General features: G+C 44.5%; 1 protein-coding gene across 1 annotated transcript in view; it reads right to left on the bottom strand.

Annotated features, from left to right (window-relative positions):
• The window catches only part of RORA (RAR related orphan receptor A), a 722,413-nt gene that overhangs the window by 670,333 nt on the left and 30,033 nt on the right, over positions 1 to 22,047 (bottom strand). The window lies entirely within an intron of this gene.

Below are 22,047 nucleotides of genomic sequence, written 5' to 3'. Positions count from 1 at the left end.
TTGCCCTAAATATTTCAAAATATAATCCAAGACTGACCAAATTCCATTTTATGAACTAAAGAGTACAGATAAATATATCAATTTTGTCTAGAATTCTCGTACCGGTTTCTTTCGTGGATATAGGAAAAATACTGATTGTACTGTGTTCACCGGAATGCCTGTAAAGTATCACTGCAAAAAGCTGTTTTTGGTATTTTGATCAACTTAACTCTAAAATAAACCATCATCCCAAAAATCTTCTTAAAGGTAACAGCTTTTCTCTATGAAGAAACTATGAACAATTATGAATTGGTAAAAACAGAAAACAAGCCTTCATATAACTGACAAAAACCAAACAAACTACCAAGATGGGGCACCTGGGTGGTTCAGTCTGTCAAGTGACCAACTTCGGCTCAGGTCATGAGCTCGCAGTTTGTGAGTTTGAACCCCATGCTGGGCTCTGTGCTGATAGTTCAGAGCCTGCAGCCTGCTTCAGATTCTGTGTCTCCCTCTTTCTCTTTGCCCCTCCCCTGCTCACGTTCTGCCTTTCCTTCTCTCTCAAAAATAAACATTAAAAAAGTTAAAAAAAAAAAAAACTACCAAAAGATATCTGATAAATAGAAACATCACACCAACGACAGAGTCCTTGAATAGCTAACTGTATGAATACATACAATTTCTGAAATATCTTTGGTTGGGATGAAAACATTTTGGTATACCCCATCATTTAGTGTTTTTCCATGACCCTGTCTCATCCACATACTTTTTTCCTTTGGCAGAAGAAAACCTAAACACGTGCAGTCTCTCTTCTTATGTGGATTTAAACCTAAAGAAACACAGTCACATGAAACTTCTGTGGCCTGATCTTTTGGAGCGCAATGCAGATGGGAGGTCATGGGTCTGCAGCTCTGCCTCCCCGGGCTCCCCTCGAGCCATTTCCAGTGTGTGGGCATCTCTGCTCTATAGACGGGAAGGGCGCAGCAGTTCCCGAAAGTGTGGTCCCTATACCCCTAGGGGTCCCCAAGACTCTTGCAAGGAAATCCATGAGGTCAAAACTATTTTCATAATAATACTTATCATAAGAAGCAGAGTTTTCCAGAGACTTCAGGACGTGTGGTACGGAGACAGACTGAATATAGAAGCAGGGTTCAGAATCCAGCTGTCTTCTATTAAGCCAGACATAAAAGGAATTATGTGCAAAAATTAAAAAAAAAAAAAAAGAATGCTACTCTTTTGTTTTTGTCTTGGAAAACAGTCATTGTTTTCATTACAATATGTTATTTGTGTTAGAATGAGATGGATTTATTATTATCTTAAGATAAATATATTTTAAAACTTTTTTCCCCATTTTCAGTTCCACGATGGCAAATATAAGTAAATATAATTTATATAAACAAAAGCTCTTAGAGGTCTTCGATAATTTTTAAGACCTGAGACCAGGGAGTTTGACCACAAGGGATTTATTTAGCACAATACCAGACATACAATAAATGCTCAATATGTGTGTGGTGAACTGACTCATTAAAGGGATTCAATGATGACTTTTAACTGTGCAAGAAATGTCAAAGTTCAAATAAATGGATATAGCCGGTAAAGACCCTTGGATGGTCACCTTCAGGTCCTCCTGACTCACTTAAAACATGATATAAAAAAAGACAGTAAGAACACAAAAGTGGAGGGCCACAATTATTACATTATAGAGGCTAGAAAAGTATGCCTTAAAAACACATAAAGGCAAGTAGAGAGTGGCTGCATGGATATTGGTACAAATGGGTTCGGATTATCAGTAGACCTCCTTTATCCTGGCACCATTTATTTCTAATTTATTTCTTATTTTCAAAGAAACAATATCTTCTCTGACGGTGAGAATGTCTTCTAAAAAGGGGTCTATAAGAATTACACAGGCCAATTAGACTATGCAACATCCTGCACGGTTCAAGTGCTTAAAACCCCACAAGGTCATGGGGCCATGTGTAAGTTGGGTTCCATGGCCATAGTGTTCATGTGCTCCTCCCAGTCTTCTTCCTGGTAATGTTGTCTTTATCATGTAAAATCCACCTCGGACAGTATCTCCTTCAGAAAGCTTTCTTTGAATTCTTCTTTCCCAGAGGTGGTTAAAAATTTCTTCCTCTGTCTTACCTCTCTATTTCTGTGCGTTTGTCTGTGGCAGCATGTAGTACATGGCTATCGAAATTCTTTATTTTCACTGTATTGCTTAGCAGAACATGAGCACCTCGAAGGTGGAGGGCCCATGCACTGTCTGCCTTTATGTTCCAGTACCCAGTGTAGTGCCAAAATATGGTTAGACCTCTCAAACTTCGTCGGCCATCTAACAGTATATAGGAGAATTACCAGAATGAAGTAAAATGCAAAAGAGTAATAACGAAGTGGTGAAATTTCATTTGTTTACAGCCTGGCCAGAAACCCAGCACCTGTATCTTAGTGATGCTGAGTTTGTCTTGCTCTATTTGAGAATAAAGAACAGCCCATTTAAAGAGAGCCCTCTCCTAAAAACACATCTCCTGGAAGAATATTTAGCTCTCTTTTCATCCTTCTGAAAGGATACAAATTGCAAATGATACAGGCAAGTACTTGAAATGATAAATTAAACCAAGGTAAAAACTCACAAGGCCGAAAGCAGTACTAAAGTGAAAAACAGTCAACTAGCGGAAAAGGACCAGAGGAGACAGGATTCTAACCATTCCAGTACGTACACAAACAGCAAAGAAGGTTGGAAAGTCATGCTCTAAAATCAGTCAGGACTTTGTTGCCATCTTTTAAGTGACATGCCTATCAGCAAAGAACACACATTTTCATAAGCAGAGCCAAGAAAGAATTTGCAATGCCCAGGGTTAGCTTTGGCAAAGACATAGGTAAAGTAGGTCATTTCCATGTTCAGCTTTAAGCATATGGCCATATGGTAGGGATGAAGATGTTGCCCACAATCTACTGTGGAAGAGGTATCTACACGTCTCCAAAGAAAGAGGGCATTACTGTAGTACTGGAGTGGAAATTTCAGATTGGGTAGCTACAGGCAATCTAATCTTCTGAAAAGCCACAGAAAGTAAAAGTCTTGAAGCATAAAAAGCTCGTCCATCCTTACAACCATCCAACATAATTGGATGTGTATCCTTTTGTTAGACTTTGAAAATAGCAATTCACTTCTCATTCATTAGTCTGATTTCAAACCACCCTTATCAGATGTCTCAATTATCGGAGACTCCAAGGTCATATAGCACCAAGTCGCTCTCCATATTTGTTTTCTTTACTCCATTATAACTCACTTTTTCCTCATTAGAGCTAGAGTCTTAGCCCTGGGGGCAATTTCACCAGGGGACCACAGAATGTTAGAGCTGAAAGTCACCCCAGGAATTATCTAATATGGCCCCCTCCACTTTAGGAAAACCAAGGCCCAGAGTACTGAAGTTCCTTGCCTGGGGTCACATAGCCAAAGACTGTCAGAAGCTGACAGGGCCCCACATCTTGCTTCCTCCAGTTCAGTGCCGCTTCCACGATACCAAAGCCAAGAAGTATAGATGTTCATTTGGAAAAGTGCATTTGGACAAACTGCTAGCCCTGAGCACCGTTTCCTCCCTACATAAATAAAAGCAATGCTTTCCACCTGCCACCGTCACCCTAGGAACATCCATGGTGTGTGTGTTTATTTCCTCCAGCCAAATTGTGGGAAGATGAAAGACAGAGCATCGCCATGAAGCAGCAATGCTGAGTCTGGAAACAGAGGAGGTTGGAGTAAGCCAAGGCACAGATTTGAAAGTGGCCTGTGCTGAAGTCTAAAGAGTAACAGGATCTTTGCCTCCCCAAAGTATTTGTTGATTACAAAGGCAAAAAATAAATGATTTTACAGCGGAAAAGCCCGGCAGACACGACCTTAAGTAGGGGATCAAGGCCCACATCCCTGGAAATGGGACAAATCAATGTCCTGTTCCTCTGACATAATGTGATGCAAAGGGCACTTCACCTCAATGGTCTTCCCCCAAATCCTGGCCTCCACTTAACCATGAGAAAACACCAGATAAACCAAGCTGAGGGACAGTCTATGAGATATGTAACTAGCGCTCTTCTCAAGGTCAAGATCATGAAAAAAGAGGAAAACCCAAGCAACCGTCACAAGTTGGGAGAGACCACGGGACAAGACAAGCAAATGTAATGTGAGATCCTAGGCTGGAATTGGGAACAGAAGAAGGACACTGGTGGAAAGACGTGAAATCTGAATGAGGTCTGTAGGTCCGGTGGTGACATTGTGCCAACGTTAACTGCTTAGTTTTGATAAGTGTACCATGAGGATACTGTGTGGGATGTTAATTTTGGGTGAACCTGTTGAGAAGTGGACAGGAGCCCTTTGTACTATTTTTGCCACAGTTCTTCAAGTCCAAAATTACTTTAAAATTAACAAAAATCTTTTGAGCGGCTCATGACTGGCAGGAAACATAGCTAAAGACTTACCAGTCCCTCCTCTAAGCCCCCAGTTAGAATCACTTTTCCCTCTTCCTTTCAAAAGCACTTTGCACAGGCTCTTTTTTTTCCCTCACTTATTCTGATTATTTGTATATCTTTTAAAAATGATTACATTCTAAGGGCAGAGACCAGAAAGAATCTTCATCACTGTTAAAAGCACCTCATCCTATGTTATTCAAGAAATAAGTGCTCAAGATGGAAACAATCTAAGTGTCCATCAATGGACGAATGGATAAGTAAGTTGTGGTGTATACACAATGGAATATTATTTGGCCATAAAAAATAACGCAATCCTGGCATCTGTGCCAACATGGATGGACCCTGAAGCATTTTGCTAAGTGAAATAAGACAGATCTCACATACAGTGAGAACTGGAAATGGAACTGGTGAAATTGGAATCTAAAAATAAATAAGACACACTCACAGAAAAAGAGATCAGCTTTGTATGGTGGTGGGGGGGGGTGGGTATTGGAGGAAGATGGTCAAAAGGTACAAATTTCCAGTCACAAGATAAGTAAGTACTAGGGATGTACTTACTGTACAGCATAAGGCCTACAGTTAACAACACCATCATTTCATCTATTTGAAAGCTGTTAAGAGAGTAAATCCTGAGAGGTCTCATTACAAGGAAACAGATCTGTTTTTCTTTTTTTTTCCATCTATATGAAATGAGGGACGTTGACAAAAATCATTGTGTTACTCATTTTACAACAAATGTAAGTCAAGTCACTATGCTGTACCTTACACAGTGCTGTAAGTCAGTTACATCTCAATTATAACTGAGGAGGGGGGAATCAGCTACATGAATAAGGAATATTCAACCGTCATGCTCCTCCTTTCATATGTCTCCTTGCACGCATGTCAGACACACGTCCTGGTCTAAATCTGTCTACCCTTGGAATTCACAGAGAAGGAAGGGTCCCAGTGTTCCCACACCCCACTGTCGTGACAATAATGACTCTCCTCCTCTGGGAAGGAATAGACACAGAGCATCTCCTGCTAAAGCCCCATCCCCACCTCCACAGAACTCACAAACACATCTCTGAACAGCTGATGTTAGAATGCACCTGCTTCGCATGGATGAGTTATATGTATTCTGTTGCATTTCATGATTTTGCCCCAAATTGCCCATTCCGTACATGAAACCATACCAGCTGTGTTCACAGTCACACTTCTGTCTCTGCCCAGCCTCCAACCAGCAGGCTGCCCTCACCCACTGAACGCTTAAGAAGCAAGTGCTGCTCTGTATTCCCTGTGCTCTTTGCCTGGGCTAGAAAAGTGTTGGGTCATCCTCCCAAACTTCATGAATTGTATCACCTCCTCCGGGAAGCCTCCCCTGGACACCCCTCAGCCTCCTCCTTTGACAAGCCTCCTCCTCAGGCTTAATCACTTACTGCTCTGTGGTACCTACGTGCCGGGTACATAATTCTGCTTTAGTACTTATAACACTCTATTTTAATTATCTATTTACAGATCCACCTCCCCAACTATGTAACAGGAGCTCCTTGAGAGCAGTAACTTTGCTTTATTTATTGTGTATCCTTAGCCCCTAGGACAGTACTTGGCATAGAGTCAGTGATACAGTGAATGTTTGCTGAATCAAAGAAGGACTGTTCTTCCCACTCTCTGGCTCCTACTGCTCAGGAACTTCCTGAGGTGGCAGACACAGGGAACGTGCAGGCGTTACCTGCGAGAAGCGAACCCAGGCTGCAAAGACACTCCAAACATTTTCTGGTCGCTGTAGTGAGCTCGCAGCCTGCGAGCCTGGGCACAATGACGAACCAGAGAGCGTCATCACTACTGACACCATGACTTCACTGAGCCTCTGCGGCCGACTAAATGGTAGTCAACCTCCCGACCTGTTGATCTGATCTCGATTGCCCTATGAGCATTAACAGGCAACCAGACCACAGGGTCTGGGGCAACCAGACCGGAGGGTCTCTCATGACACCGGGGCTGCTGTGGTACAAAGAAGTGAAATCTGCCCAGAACGCTCTCATCAGAAACTCCCTATCAGCCAAGTCCGTGCTCAGAGTGGTTCTTCTCTATTCCCCGTGTTGGCATGTGTTACCATAGCACCTATAGTTTGGCTGCTGCACTGCTAGCTCTCTGGTCCCCAGAGCAGACACCTTACAGTGGTGTCCTCGTTTCTCCCGCCCTCAGCCCACACAACCACGTGAAAACCTCATGTCCCCAATCAGCAACTGAAATAACCAAAACTAACACGCCTGTCCATACTGCAGGAGGAATCAAACCCCAGCCTTTGCCGCCTCCTACGTGGACCATGACACGTGGACCTCCTACGTGGACCTCGCTCGTGCTGGCTTCCTGGCTTCTGGGACATCCCTATCTGTCATTTGGACCCAACCAAATGGCAGCTCCTCACCGCAGCTCTGATGGCCCCAGAGAGGGGAGTCTGCAAGTGCCTCCCTCCCTCTGATCTCTAACCAAACAAGCACTTGGAAATGCACACTCCCTTTCTCTACCCAGTAAACTCCTATGTATCCTTCATCACCCAGCTTCAAAGTACACTGGTTAACCTTCCCCAGGGAAATACAAGCACACTATGTTACTTAGTACCCAATACTAAAGTTCGTTCTAGGGTTGGTCCCTACTAGAAAGGGGGAGACCTGTCCATCTGTGAAATGTCTGTATAGCACAATTCGTTTGTTGGATTTAATTATTTAACTGTTACCATCTAAGTTTTCGTGTGCATTTGTGTTGCATCTTTGACTAGACAAGAAACTCCTCCCTCCCTGGTCTCTCCTAGCATAGCACTCTGCATACTTGGGTCATTTAAAAAGATGTTTTGGGGGCGCCTGGGTGGCTCAGTCGGTTAAGCGTCCGACTTCAGCTCAGGTCATGATCTCACGGTCCGTGAGTTCGAGCCCCGCGTTGGGCTCTGTGCTGACAGCTCAGAGCCTGGAGGCTGCTTTGGATTCTGTGTCTCCCTCTCTCTCTGCCCCTCCCCTGTTCATGCTCTGTCTCTCTCTGTCTCAAAAATAAATAAACATTAAAAAATTAAAAAAATTAAATAAAAAAATTAAAAAAATAAAATAAAAAGATGTTTTGAAGGGCACCCGGGTGGCTCAGTCTGTTGACCGTCCAACTTTGGCTCAGGTCATGATCTCACAGTTCATGAGTTCGAGCCCCACACCAGGCTCTGTGTGGACAGCTCAGAGTCTGGAGCCTGCTTCGGATTCTGGGTCTCCTTTTCTCTCTGCCTCTCCCCTGCTCTCTCTCTCTCTCAGTCTCTGTCTCTCTCTCTCTCAAAAATAAACAAACATTAAAACAATTTTTTGTAAGATGTCTTGGTGAATGGCTGAAGAGAAAAACTGCCCTGTACCAGGAGCTGAAAGCACTTGGATTCTATCTGTGGTTCTCAGCTCCTGATGTGCATCAGAATCCACTAGGAAGCCTGTTGAAAACGCAGATGCCCTAGCACTGCCCCTGGTGATTCTCACTTAGAGGACTGGGGAGAGTTCTAGAAATCTGGATTTTCCACTAAGTTTCCCCACTTCTGTCAGCTAACTGTGCCGCTCCCATGAGGTTCCATGAGAACCTGTCCTCCTACACCCTGAGAGTGTGATGAGAACTCCGGTCCTAGGTGCGCTCCTGAGGCTCCCTCCCTCTGGGGTCAGAGGTCAGAGGTAACGTCAGAAGGAATCACTGAGGCAGAGAATGTTCAGGACCCCTGGAGCAGGCTTCTCTCAGGAATCGGCTCCCCATGTCAGAGGCAGCCGAGAGGGGATTGTATCTAGAGAGCGCACAAACTACTTATCTGCTCTCTCCGAAATGCCAGTGAGTTTGAAAGGCACTTTGTCCAATTAGAAGTGTGGAGAAATATTCATCCTGTCCGTGACAGAGATGAAGTGCTTCTTTCAAAAGCAGCGGTGGCAGCCTGCCAGGTTTAAGAAGTCCAACTATTGCACACCGAGCCAGCAGTTATTAATTAGTTTTATTAGTGGCAGGTCTTTAATGCAGAATGACAGAGGGAGAGAGCGAATATCCCCGTCACTACCAAAATACAAATTGTCCGGATTTAGGCTGTGTTGTTCCCCAACATGTACAGGCGGCCCGCCAGGCCCAAGTGGGGAATGGAGAACGCAGCCAAATGCCTTTCTGCAGAGTTCCGGACTATTAATGGCATGACAAAGAGACTCGGATTCTTACCTCAGGTAGCTCTCTAGGGGGAAATCCACTGATTTTAATTATCAAGGAGGGGAGGATGGGGGGAGCTGAGGGAAAAACGAAGAGCAGGAGGGGAAGCCAGACTGGGGTAGGGAAAGGGGCCGCCATCACCCACGCCGTTCAACAGGCCTCTGTAAGGAACAGGCACTTCCAGGGAACAGCACAGGGGCTACTTTGCTGAGAATTAGTCTTACACTGTCAACCTGCTTTTTATGACCATTAATCACATTTGTATTTATAAGCGCTAAGACAGGATAATCAAATCTCATGCTTCAAAGCATATGTTTGTCACCACAGGCATAAAAAGGAAGGAAAAAAAGTTTACAAGCCTGCACTGTTGGCAAGAGCTGCTGTTTATCTGGTTGCTTCCCCAGAAGCACCCTGGGGGGCTGTGGAGAACATTCTGTGAGGAAGAAGACAGAACTGCCCAATGTCTCACTTTGTCAATGTTTCTATTTCTTTCTGTGCTGGTCCTAAGGAAAGAATTCAAAGGAAGTCCCCCAACTGTCCTCTCTTGTAATGCTCAACTCACACAGCCCTGAACTCCTTGCCTCAAGGCCTAGCGACCTTCCTCCTTTGCCCCTCAGGAGGGAAGATCCTGACAGGCTCTGGGCGATGCCTTTCTCCCTGAGCCTTTGCTTTTAGCAGCTTTCAGTACATTCCCTGTGGTGCCCCCAGCTACTCCAAAACCCAACGCCAAGCTGTCTTGCTTTGAAGGGGGTTTCCTATTCCACACACTTTAGCAGCACTCCCCTAGACCAGACCAGAGATGGGGGAACGTTTTCTGCCAAGGGCCAGAGAGTAAATATTTTGGCCTTTATAGGCCCCACAGTCACTGTAGCAACGATTCAACTCCGCCCTTGTAGTTTGAAAGCAGCCTCGGATAATATGTAAACAAACGGGTGTGCTGTGTTCCAATAAATCTTTCCCAAAACAGGCAGGCAGTAGGTGGATGGGTTTGACCCCTGGCTTGTAGTTTGGGGATTCTTACTCGAGGGCAGCCCGTGCCCAATCCAGGATCCCCGGTACTACTGAGTTTTGTAGAACTGCATGAAATACTTCAAAACTTCTGAAATAAAAGGTACCTTTTGCTTTTACCACACTAACCCAGGCTAACCCAAATCTCTTGGCAGGAACCATATCAGCTACTTGTTTTGGCAGGAACTAGGACCTCATGTTGTGTGAGTAACACAAATTGGGAAATAACCACTAATAAATACAGTTGGATGATCAAAATCTTTGAAAACGTGAGGTCTATGGTAGGAAGAGAGCAAATAATAAAAAAAGGCCCTACCGTTTATAAGCAAACAGGGCATCTCAAAAGAATCCCATGTTTCTCTAGGGCACTCCCTCAAGTAGCTCAAAACACTTTTAATGAAGTAGGACATCATCTCCCAACACATGAGTAACACAAGTCAGTGTGGGGAAAAAAAAAAAAAAAAAAAAAAAAAAAAACCTTACCACCATCATCAGTATTAAGAGCTAATATCTGGAGTACTCGGAAGGGAAATGTTTTACAAGCTTCTCAGAACTAAAGGCACCTAGGAACCCAGTCCTAAATTTTTCAGAACAAGGAAAAAAAAAACAAAAAACAAAACACAAAACACAGCACTGGGGAAAGAAGACATGAGGAAGGACACCTGGGTTCTCTCGGTGACCTACTGGGGGGTAGGAGGCAAGCCAGAGTCTGGTTAAAACCGCATCTTCATCATCTTTGACTTTCCAGTGTTAACACAGTGCTCAAATTGTTCTTGAATGAATTTTTACATCCATGCTTGACGTTATAAAAGATTAAAAATGAATACGAGATGATCTTTGCTTTCCTAGGGTTAACAGTTTAATAATGGAGAGCATAAAGGACGAAGACATAAATAATACACAGCATTTCTATGCAGCCACTCCATTTGCAGGTTCCCACTCAGCATCCACGAACTCTCGTCCTAGAGAGGATCTTCACCAGCCCTGCTTATTTGGTGTCCCAGCCCCGAGTAGATCTACAGTAGGTGATTTTAAAAGCTGATGGAGGGCACCTTTTGGGATGAGCACTGGGTGTTGTATGGAAACCAGTTGGACAATACATTTCATATATTGAAAAAAATAAAAATAAAAAATAAACTTCAAGAAATAAAAATAAATAAATAAAAGCTGATGGAAGGAGGAGCCATATGGGACCAGCACAATATCAACGACGCAGCAAGAAGGAGAAACACTGCCTAAAAGGGGCCCCAGACATTAAAGGTAGAATTGATATCTATAATTACTCCAGCATTGTTTGCACTGTAAACCACGTACATAGTCATCAACAGGGATAAATAAATTAATGTATGTCTATACCATGGGAAACTTTGCAAATCTTAGTAAAAAGAATAAATTAGAGGGGCACCTGGATGGCTCAGTCGGTGAAGCGTCCAACTTCGGCTCGGGTCACCATCTCACCATTCATGAGTTCCAACCCCACATCAAGCTCTATGCTGTCAGCGTGGAGCCTGCTTCAGATCCTCTGTCCCCGTCTCTCTCTGTCCCTCCCCCACTCACACTCATTTTCTCTCTCTCTCAAAAAAAATTTTTTTAATTTTTTTTAATGTTTATTTATTTTTGAGACAGAGAGAGACAGAGCATGAACGGGGGAGGGTCAGAGAGAGAGGGAGACACAGAATCTGAAGCAGGCTCCAGGCTCTGAGCCGTCAGCACAGAGCCCGATGCGGGGCTCGAACTCACGGACCGCGAGATCATGACCTGAGCCGAAGTCGGACGCTTAACCGACTGAGCCACCCAGGCGCCCCTCTCTCTCTCAAAATTAAATAAACATTACAAAAAAAAAAAAAAAAGGAAATTAACTTGAAGTCTATGATACATTTTAAAGTTTATCTGTTCCTCACCCCAAAAGACTGCTGAGGCAAATTCGCACACATGTCAATCAAAATTATTTTCTCCAAAAATTAGCACTTGGTCCAGAAAAAAAAAAAAAATCACTGTGTCCTGCTTTAAGAACATCAGTGTACTCAGACCTAAAATTAGGAGGCACACACAAAACTAGCTGTAACTCCTCACTTTACAACGAGTGTTTTCCCATCCACAAAAGCAACACCAATGGATTCCCTGAAATTGAACGTTTTACAGGACCTATGGAAAGCATGATATATCACGAAAACTAAACTAACACAAATTTTGCATAGACAGTGCCTGCATAAGGCAAGGCTTACCTTTAAATATCCAAAGATGCTTTCACTACAAAATAAAGCCATGAAAGATGTTGGTTACATAAACAATTCAAGGAAGAACCTATATATCACCCAATGGGTAAAGTGTTGAATGCTTGCACGTATGTGTGTGTGTGTATAATTTTACATATAATTTATACAAAGTATAAATACTTTCATTTGTATACATGGATCTGTTTTCCCCATTGGCATCCTTAAAACAAAAACAAAAACAAAACCACACCTGATTGATCTTCAATAGCTTATGACCGTATGGTTTTGAGATTCTTAGCCTTCCAGCTGATAAATTAATGATCTATAAACAAAGACTAAATGCATCAGGGAGATATTTGGTACGTCTGGGTTTTCACCTGGGAAGCAGCGTTGCAGAGTGGAAAGAACATAATCTTTAGAGTCGCAGAGACCTTTGTTGAAATGCTGGCTCCACTGCTGTGGCTTTGGGCAAAGCTCTGAACCTCTGTTTCCTCATCTAAAAATAGGAACAGCAGCACTTCCCTTGCACAATCATCACACAGGATGCAAACACGATACAAGAAGCCTCTGGTACGACCCCTGGTGCAGAGCGCACGCTCGCTAATTACCACCTACATTATTTCACAAATTGAAATTTCTTAAAGAAAGCACATCTGTACTGCCACCGTTCTCATCGTAGCAACAGCACAGCAATCAGTTCTGATGGAGGGGCACGCCTAAGACTTGGAAGCGAAATGGGAAGATGACGCCACCACGCAGCCCCCTTCTCTTTCTTTTATTAGATGCGTGCCGGGAGGACCAAGAGGCTGGCTACTGTATTTCTGAGGTCGTGTCCAAACCATTTTAGTCAAAACCTGCGCTTTGCAGATGAACACACAGTCAACCTGTAAAATATTCATCTTCCCCTCCTATCCTTACTTCCAGGGGGACGGACAGGGTGACTGCTCTTCCGGTCTCTCTCTCCAAACAATAAAAACAACAACGTGGCCCTCGGGTGGACATTACGCACACAGAGTAACCCGAGGGCACAGCGTGGTACCCCAAGTACAGCTATGTCCATCAAGGCAGCTCCAGCAAAGGCCCAAGGTGCCACTGGGCCGGTCCATTACTTCTGATTCCCCACATTTTGTAGTCCTGCATCTGTTCTGAAAACCTGGTGGCAACAAGAATCTTCAAAAGTCAGGTCTGCACGGGGCTGTAAGGTCTGAATGCCAAATACTCTTGCCATTCAAGCTTCACTTCTTCCAGAAAAGGCTGCCTAGAATGAAGATTACAACTGCAATCCAGGCCCAATCTAAACCTTGTTTAGTGGTGTACAAGGTAGGTTGAGGGCCCAGGGATACGCGTGGCTCTTGAGAGGTTCGCTCCCCACAGAGCATGTTGTGTGCAAACGGAGGTCACATCAGCACACTTTGTCCTTAACCAACACGTTGCTATTTAAGTAAGTGCTAACCTGCAGTTTTAGCAATTGTGATTTATTGAGGAGGGTGGTGTGAATAATGCAGAGGACTTGACCAGTGGCCTTTAATTCCCCTCATTTAGACAGGCTGCTCTTCACCATAAAATAGTCATTCCGTAAATTAATGTGTTTTATTTTAAAAGTGACATGTTGTACTGGCTTGTGCTTAAAGGCAAATCACTCTGGATTGCCGGTTCCCCAACCAGCTACAAGGGATCCAGCTCACTCCACCCAGGGTAGAGGAGAAAATCTAAAAGGGCGGCACAAAATGACAAACATACCATCCCTACCTGGGGCCCACAGGTATCCCGTTCACCACCAAAGGTATACCTGCTACAAAAAAAGGGGGAACATGCCCAGTACCTGCGGCCTTGTCTGCAGCTCAGGGCTGGGCCCAGCCGCGTTTACCCGGCAGAACCCTTAAATACAGGTGTCTGCCATGATGCAAAGTGGCTCTTGACTTCCCTGAGACCCAAAGCCAGTCAGGCAGCGAGTGAACCTATTGTTTCTCCTTGGGTAGCGCTCATTAGTGATTTAGGGAATGAATAAATGATTGATGCCTGTGGCTGCCAGTTCACATCCAAACTCACCAGGTTCCCACCCTGGGTGTGTCATCTGCTGAGCAGAGACCAGGTGACCTCCCAGCTCTGTGACTGTCAATCAGGGACCTCCAGCAAGCCCCTTAAAACCTCAGAGTACGTATTTTCTAATCTATAAAACAGAGCTAACACCTGCCTCACAAGGCTGCTGGGAGATCAAACAGACAAGGTATCTATGTCAGTGACTGGCAAATGGAACAGCGTTCGCAAATATCAGTTATTGCTATTACTATCATCTTACAACTTCGTAGCAGTGAAGCCTTCCACAACTCTCTATTACCAAGAGAATAACAACCAGCCACAAGCCCTGCTGTCAGAACCCACCCCAGCCCATATTCCCTCTCCTAACTTGCATCTTCTTCCCCCTCAGGATGACCCATCTATTCCAACCACACACTTCTTTATTTTTTAAAAAACTTTTTAATGTTTATTTATTTTCAAGAGAGAGAGAGAGAGAACAGGGCAGGGGCAGAGAGAGAGGGAGACCCAGAATCCGAAGCAGTCTCCGGGCTCCGAGCTGTCAGCACAGAGCCTGACCTGAGGCTCGAACCCAAGAACCAGGAGATCATGACCTGAGCTGAAATCAAAAGCTTAACCGACTGAGCCCCCCAAGTGTCCCTCCAACCATACACGTTTTTATTAATCCTCGAACATTATTATGCTGATTTCCAACCCTTAAACTTTTATTCATATCATCCTGAAATACTTGTCTGCATCTCAGCTCAGCCTATCTGAATTCTATTCATTCAAAAACCAAAAATATATTTTTACTCTACTACATGTTCTGCAAGGATTGGCACAAGACCCAGGCTGGTCATTAAGTGTCATATGCCTCCTCCCACACACAGTTAATGGTGGAGGATGGTGGGGTGGGGGGGGGGGGGTCACCTGATCCAGCCTGAGCCAATGGGTATGTTTTTGAGGATTCATCTAGGGCCCAGAGCAGGGAGAGTTGAATTTTTTCCTTGGATCTCTTGCTAGAGAGAAACTGCCTGAGAAGAGAGAAAGGCCAACTCAGAAACTCTTTGACTCTTAGGATTTTCCCCTGAAACTTTCTAGTTATGTAAGCCCATTAATTCCCTTTTTTTGTGAGCTTGAGTTTGGTTTTTCTCATTTGAACACCAAATAATTATGACCAACATCAATATTAATGGCAGTTCCATTTGAGTATGAAGAAACATCATGTTAATTGTTTTATATGTGATATATTTCAGCTCTCCACTTTTACAGTTGTAGACCTATTGAGACCCAGAGACGTTCAATAATTTCCTCGGGGTCACACAAGCAGTGACAACGTCAAACATCAAGACCTTAATGCTCCATTTCCACCATATGCCACCCAGAGACACTAACCTTAGTGGATGGCTTTGACGGTCTTACAATGGCCCCATTTTCAACAACAGATGTAGCGCTTTCCTACAGCCCTAAGAAGTGTGCTTTTACGAGCTGTACCTCTCGCTGCCCTTCACTCACCCTTGCAGCAAGGCCAAGACTCATAATGAATGGCCAGTGGGAGGTGCACTAAAGTCAAATGTGAATCAATGAGGGCACTAATGAAATTGCTTCAAGTTCTAGAGCAGAAGGTAAACTGAATGCCTTTCAGAGAAGTGTGACTCTTTGTCCTTCCAAGCTCCCAGGAAACGAAAGAAAACGCACAGGGCAGGGCAGGGCAGGGGAAAGGACAGGTACAAACCAACACATATTCCTTATACTGACCTAAAATGTGCAATAATTTCTCATTTCAACCATGTTGTTGGAGAAGGCAATATTCCATATAAGTGATTTCACAGACATTGAAAACTCACTGTTTATTTTTTCACTGTAAGATTTGTGAATGAAACACTGGACATTTCAACGTGTTGTCAAAGGTTTGGTTTCCTGAACATCAGTTCATTGTGACCTAAGGCAAGAAGGTTATTAGGGAATATAGAGTATTTGTTAGAAGGCAGAGCCACACTGCCCGGGTTTGTATCCCAGTCACACGATTTTCCAACTGCTGTGACCTTGGGCAAGTTAATTAACCTCTCTAAGCTACATTTTCTACATCTGTGTACAGGGACAATTTAGCAAGACCATTCTCATGGAAGTGCTGTGACAATTAAATAAGATAATGCAATAAAATGCTTAGCACTGTGCCAGCCAAAAAATATTAGCCTTTTTTTGTTGTTACGCTTAATTATATTGTTAATGTTGTCATTTTCATGTCATCAATTATTGTTTTGTAAGATAGCGATCTCCTTAGTATCTACAGAAGTACACAGAGAGTCATTCTATCTCTGACCCCAGGCTGTTTCATAATGTTTTTCCCGCTTTCTGTAGCTCCTTTGACTCTGTAAGATTTCAGGCTGTGAGCCATTACCGCTGTCAGCCTGGACGTTATTTACATTCTGCTTCCAATTTACAATATAGCCAAGCTCATGAGAATTATGAATTAAACAAAATTCATACCATTAAGCTTTGCAGTAACTCTCTCGGCCACCAGAGGTCTATCGCTCACTCATGGGTTCACTCCTGTGTTGGGCTTCCCAGAAGCCTGCTGGTCTATTCAGAGCTCCATGTTTTAATAAACCAAACCACATTAGATAATGCAACAATTTCCTTAATCTGGTATTCAGCGCTCTCCACAGTGGGGTTCATATCTATATCTATATATATATATACATAACCTCGTATTCTACCATTTACCACGTATAAACCATCGCGACCAAACAAATGCATATTCTCATTATTTCATAAATGAGCTTTCAGCCTCTTCATCTCTGTGCCTATGCATAACCTGCCACCACTGGTAAGAAACTGACATCCCCATGCGTGCGAGCGCGCATGCACACACACACACACACACACACACACACACACTCACACACACTCCCCACTCATCTTTCCATCTATCTAAATTCTATCTATCCTTCAAGGACTGGTCAAAGTCTACCCTGCTTTGAAGCACCGTCTGTATCTCAACTTACTAGTGATCTAGTTCCTCTTCTCAGCTCACTGAATTTTAGGTCTATACCAATAACTAGCCAATGAGTCCCAGACTATTTGGGACATGTCTCACATGATCACTTTGCCCTTTTATTTAACTAAGAACATACTGGTGCTTTGCCTCTTCCCTGACACAGCAGTACCCTGAAGCTACTTGTATCCTTCTATCCCGCATGAGTAGACAAGACCAATAAAGGGAAGATGTGACCATTTACTGAGCGTCTGTTATGCGTCAAGCATATTGCTGGTCACTTCATAATCTTCATCAATAGGCCCTTTAGTGGGTTATTTCTCTTCCCTTTGTTGAAACTGAGCCCGAAGGACATAAAATTACTGGGCCGAGGCACTGCAAACAAACCAAAAGCCAGAATTCAAAACCAAATCGGACCCCAATGGCCACGTAGTTTCGCCCCATGAAATGACATCTATTTAACCTCACGTGCACTGCTTCCTCAATAAGTATTGCGGGACTGCTTGAATAGTTAAGGGGTGGCTTGTACCAAACATCTGTAACATTAGCCTCTCACCCAACCAGCAGCCTGTGTCGCTGGTCCACGGACCCCCTGAGTCTCTTTGTGATGACTCGGGCAGCTCAGCAGATCACCCAGCAAGCCAGGGCTGCTTAAAGATGGAAAAGCCTCCTTCTGCAGCTGAGGTGGCCCAGCCCGTCGGCCCACTGCAGCCTGCAAGTGTCCAGAGATCTTCCCAGATGAACACTGGGGAGGCGACAGTCACAGAGGAGTTCTACAAGCTGCACGCGAGGAGACTATCAGAGAGAGGGAGCATGGAGGCTCACACGCACATTTTTCCTGCTAGCAGCTTTACAATTCTGGGAGCCTTACGATTCGGTTAGCCATAATATTATGAAATACACTGAAAACAACTGGATTTCATTTCAAACAGCATCAATTAACAAATTGCACATGTGCGCAAAGCATCTGCTAACCCGATAATTAAGATATTAAAAAAGTCACCTAATGGCACCAAAGTCAGGATAATGGGATAATTGTTCCAGTGTTTAAAAAAGAAAAAATAAAGACACATGATCCAGTCACCCATGCAGCGCACCGAACGGAAGGTTGCTTTTTCACGGGCTCTTTGAGCACGGTGTTTGGATTAGCACAAAGTGAAAAGCAGCAACTGCTGTTATGTAACTCAACCCTGCATATACAGTTGTCAGTCTGGGTAAATTTAACTCTGCAGGTTTAAGGCAGAGCTTGCTTGCCAGAGCAGAACTTAGGAAACAACGAACATTTAAAGACACATCGCCCCACAGACCACAGGGAGAAAGCGGTCAAGGAGTGTTCAGCCAGAGAGGCGGAGAAGGCCACCGTGCCAGACCAGGGCACTGGCCCCCTGTAACAGCTGGTTTGAAAAACGGGTACTGACAAGAGCATGGTTGTTGTTCAATTACAAAGCTGCCTGCATTTTCCCTCTCCCTACCTGGCAACAAAGGCACTTAAGGGGCCTAACGTAGTTCGGAAGGGAAGGCACTGAAACCCAGAATCAGAGGGAAGCTTTAGTAACAGGCTGCTTTACAGAGAGGACAAAGTGGATCCCACCTTTGCCCCGGGCATGGGTGAAGCCTGCTGAGAGCCGGACTGCGTCCTGGGTTCTAGTCCTGCCCCTCCACTGCAGGCTGTGTGGCTCAACAGGAGCCCCACGGCCTCCCTGTGGCTCAGGTTTGCCTAGTGCAAAGTAAGGGATGAGGGTTAACTCTCCTGGAGGCCCTTCCGAAGCTCTCATTTCTCCTTCTAGATTCATCGGTGGATGTTTATTCATTACAGACAAGGAATAACTCTGCAGGGAACCCCTCCTTCTAAACCGGACTCTGTCAGGTGAGGCTAAGAGGAGGACATTCACTGGGAACTGTCAAGATGTCAAAAAATATAAATCCACCGGACCATGTTTCCAATCCTCTATGCTCCCCAGCAGATCTCATCATGAAGCAGGTTTGTCCTGGGCCCCTTCCAAAAAAACTTGGTGAAGTCAGCCTCGACAAGGAGGTTCCCATTCATAAGATGTGCTCACTGTGCACAGCTCAAAACCTTCTGGTGAGGGGCAAGGGAAGAGCCCACCACAGGTTCAGGCAAGACACTCCCAGTGGGTTCAAGGAAGGCCTGAGAGTTGTGTCGGTTTGTTTGCTGTTTGTTTGGTGCGGTGTGAGGGACAGATTTACAAGGATAGGAGCAGATTGGAAGAAAGGCTGAAAAACCCCGCAGCAGTGAAAAGATTTTCCACTCTGGTTTGTAAACTCAACAGGACCAGACTATACAAGGCAAATAAGGCACTCAGCTTAGGCACAAAATACAAAGGTGCCAAAAGATGCTGTAATCAAGATAAGTCATATTTTAACACAGTATCCTAAAAGTTACTGTTTATACAAAAAAATCATGATGAGCAAAATATCACAATTTTAAAGAAAAAAGAAGAGCGGTCAAGGAATGACCGCACAGCCAGGTGCTTTCACAAGACTGGGCCTATTTTGTGTAAAATAAACCATCGTAACATCTTCTGATCCCACTTTAAATTTCGATCTAGGAAAATAACCAGGATAAATTAGCATGAAAGACTTCTCCCCATTCTCATCCTTGGCACGTCCACATCCACATTTGTGAAACATTCCGATCATGGATATTAGGGAATGAGCGTTACAGCTGTGGAATCACTCAGTGGGACAAGCAATGGGAGTGTATGTGGCTTCTATCTTCAAAGACTAGAAGAAGGGACAGAAATTCTCAGGGATACCTCCAGAAAAGTCTGTGTCCTAGAAGAAAATATTGTCCACATTTTTTAAAATTCTAGAATGAGGGGCGCCTGGGTGGCTCAGTTGGTTGAGCATCCGACTTCAGCTCAGGTCATGATCTCCCGGTTTGTGAGTTCGAGCCCCATGTCGGGCTCTGCGCTAACACCTCAGAGCCTGGAGCCTGCTTCAGATTCTGTGTCTCCCTCTCTATCTGCCCCTCCCCTACTCATGCCCTGTCTCTCTCTCTCTCTCTCCCCCTATCTCTCTCAAGAAAAAACATTTAATTAATTAATTAATTAATTTTAAAAAGGATTTAAAATTCTAGAATAATAATTCTTTAAAATAATTACTATTTGAGTAGTGATAAAGCCTTGGCCTGCATAATATTTTCCTCTAAAAAGGAAAAGATGGAGTGCCTGGGTGGCTCAGTCAGGTAAGCATCCGACTTCGGCTCAGATCATGATCTCACAGTTTGTCAGTTCGAGTCCCGCGTCAGGCTCTGTGTTGACAGCTCGAAGCCTGGAGCCTGCTTGGGATTCTATGTCTCCTTTCTCTCTGCCCCTCCCCCACTTGTGCTCTGTCTCTCTGTCTCTCTGTCTCTGTCTCCCTCTCTCTCAAAACTAAATAAATGTAAAAACAAAAAAAAAAAAAAGAAAGAAAAGAGGACTTTACATACTGCTGTATGTTTATTTTCTGGAGGGGGGGGGGGGAGACAGTTCTGACGATGTCATCCCTCACTCAAAAACCTTCCGTGGCTCCCAACTGCCCGCAGACTTGAATTCAAACTCCAAAGCCCAGCAATAAGGAGTCTTGCTCTCTGCACTAATTTAGACTATTCTGTTTATTCCCCTTTCTTCCACCCACATGCCAGCAGGCCCTTCCCTTTTCCCCACGGGGCTTTCCAGCCTTCCTACTTTTGCTGAGGCTGTTCCCCCGCTAGCTGCAGAAACACCCTTCTCTCACCTGCCCCAACCCATCTCTCCTCTTCCAAATCTTACTCATTCTCCCATTCTAAAACTGTCTTCTCCGTGAAGACTTGGAACTGTTGGGTACTAAATTACAAGACAACTTAATGTAAAAAATAGCACTAAGTAGCTTTTGCATTTCAGTTTAACCCCAAATTGACCAAAAGACCCAATTTACCAAAAGACACCCCGTTGTCAAGGCTTACTGATTATTCCTTCTCTGTCCTCAGGAGGAGTGCCATTGCAGGGAGGAAAGAAAAGAACAAATGGAAACAATTAAAGCTCCTTTTCCTCACTGACTCTTCCTGGAATAAAGCAGGCATTCCAACTTTCAATAAAGACAAAGTATGGAAAAGAGGTCGGTCCAATAGCCCCAGATATAGATCTAAGACGAGTATTCTCTGGATCCTGAAGAGCACACACACACAAACCTACTCTTGGCCCGTGCAGGGGGAGGAAAAGAAAATTCCATTTCGACTCCAGAAGCTTAACTGGAGCCCCCAGCTCTCCCAGGCCTGTGCCGCCTGACCGGGGCGATTTGCTTCCACAGCTAAGGGCTTGGGGCTCAAAGCCTGATTTTCCCCGAGCAGAGCAATTCAAAACCATCTTAGTCACACAGATAGAAGGTGAAAGTATATTCCAAGCAAACTACTGGACTGAGGTCGAGTTTATCAAACCAATTACACCGAGATGTTATGGGAAGGGGGGGAAATGTAATCACACATGACAGGGATTATCAAAACTGCTTACACAGTAAATCAGGAAACTGATAACAGGCTGACAACGGCATATACCTGACTGAGAAATTTCAGGCTCAGATTCCCCAGGCTTGTAAAACAGAAATAACAACCCAGAACAAGCTATGCAGCACCGCCGGGCACCTGGGAGCCTCTGGGGCAGAGGGCAGAGGGCAGAGGGCGAAGAAAGCCTGGCACAGGGGGAGCAAAGGAGTCCCTCTGAAAGGCTTGCCTCACAGACCTTGTTTTGCAGGAAGCCATTTCTCGTCACACTGTGCAAAAACATCTTAATGGGTCCTGACCTTGGACACCACAGAAATCCGGCACTAAGTCAGGAGAATCTTCGGGGAGCAGAAAGAGACAGACAGGAGTCAAAGTTGCACATTGCGGTGAGGACTGGAGATGATCAGAGCTCCGCCCTGGCAGAGGAGTCAGGGAAGAGTCGCTCTTGCACGGTTTCTGGTGCAAATGGACTTTCTGAGGGGTGGCCTAGAAAGCTATGCAGGGCTTCTTCATGTACGGAGGTGCCACCTACGCTGGGAAGGTCTCTCTCCTTTTCGGAGCCTGCCCCTCAGGTGTTTTGAGGGCCACCCAGGGTAGGCAGGCCGTGCAGAGTAGGGTCATCAGGTATCCCAAATAGAATGGTAATAAATTAACTTTTCAGACTATACAGTCGCCCCAGGATCCACGGGGCCCAGAGCAAAAGCAAACTGCTG

This window comes from Leopardus geoffroyi, chromosome B3, assembly GCF_018350155.1.
Source record: "Leopardus geoffroyi isolate Oge1 chromosome B3, O.geoffroyi_Oge1_pat1.0, whole genome shotgun sequence".
Classification (NCBI taxonomy): domain Eukaryota; kingdom Metazoa; phylum Chordata; class Mammalia; order Carnivora; family Felidae; genus Leopardus; species Leopardus geoffroyi.
This window is presented reverse-complemented; position numbering and strand designations above follow the sequence as displayed.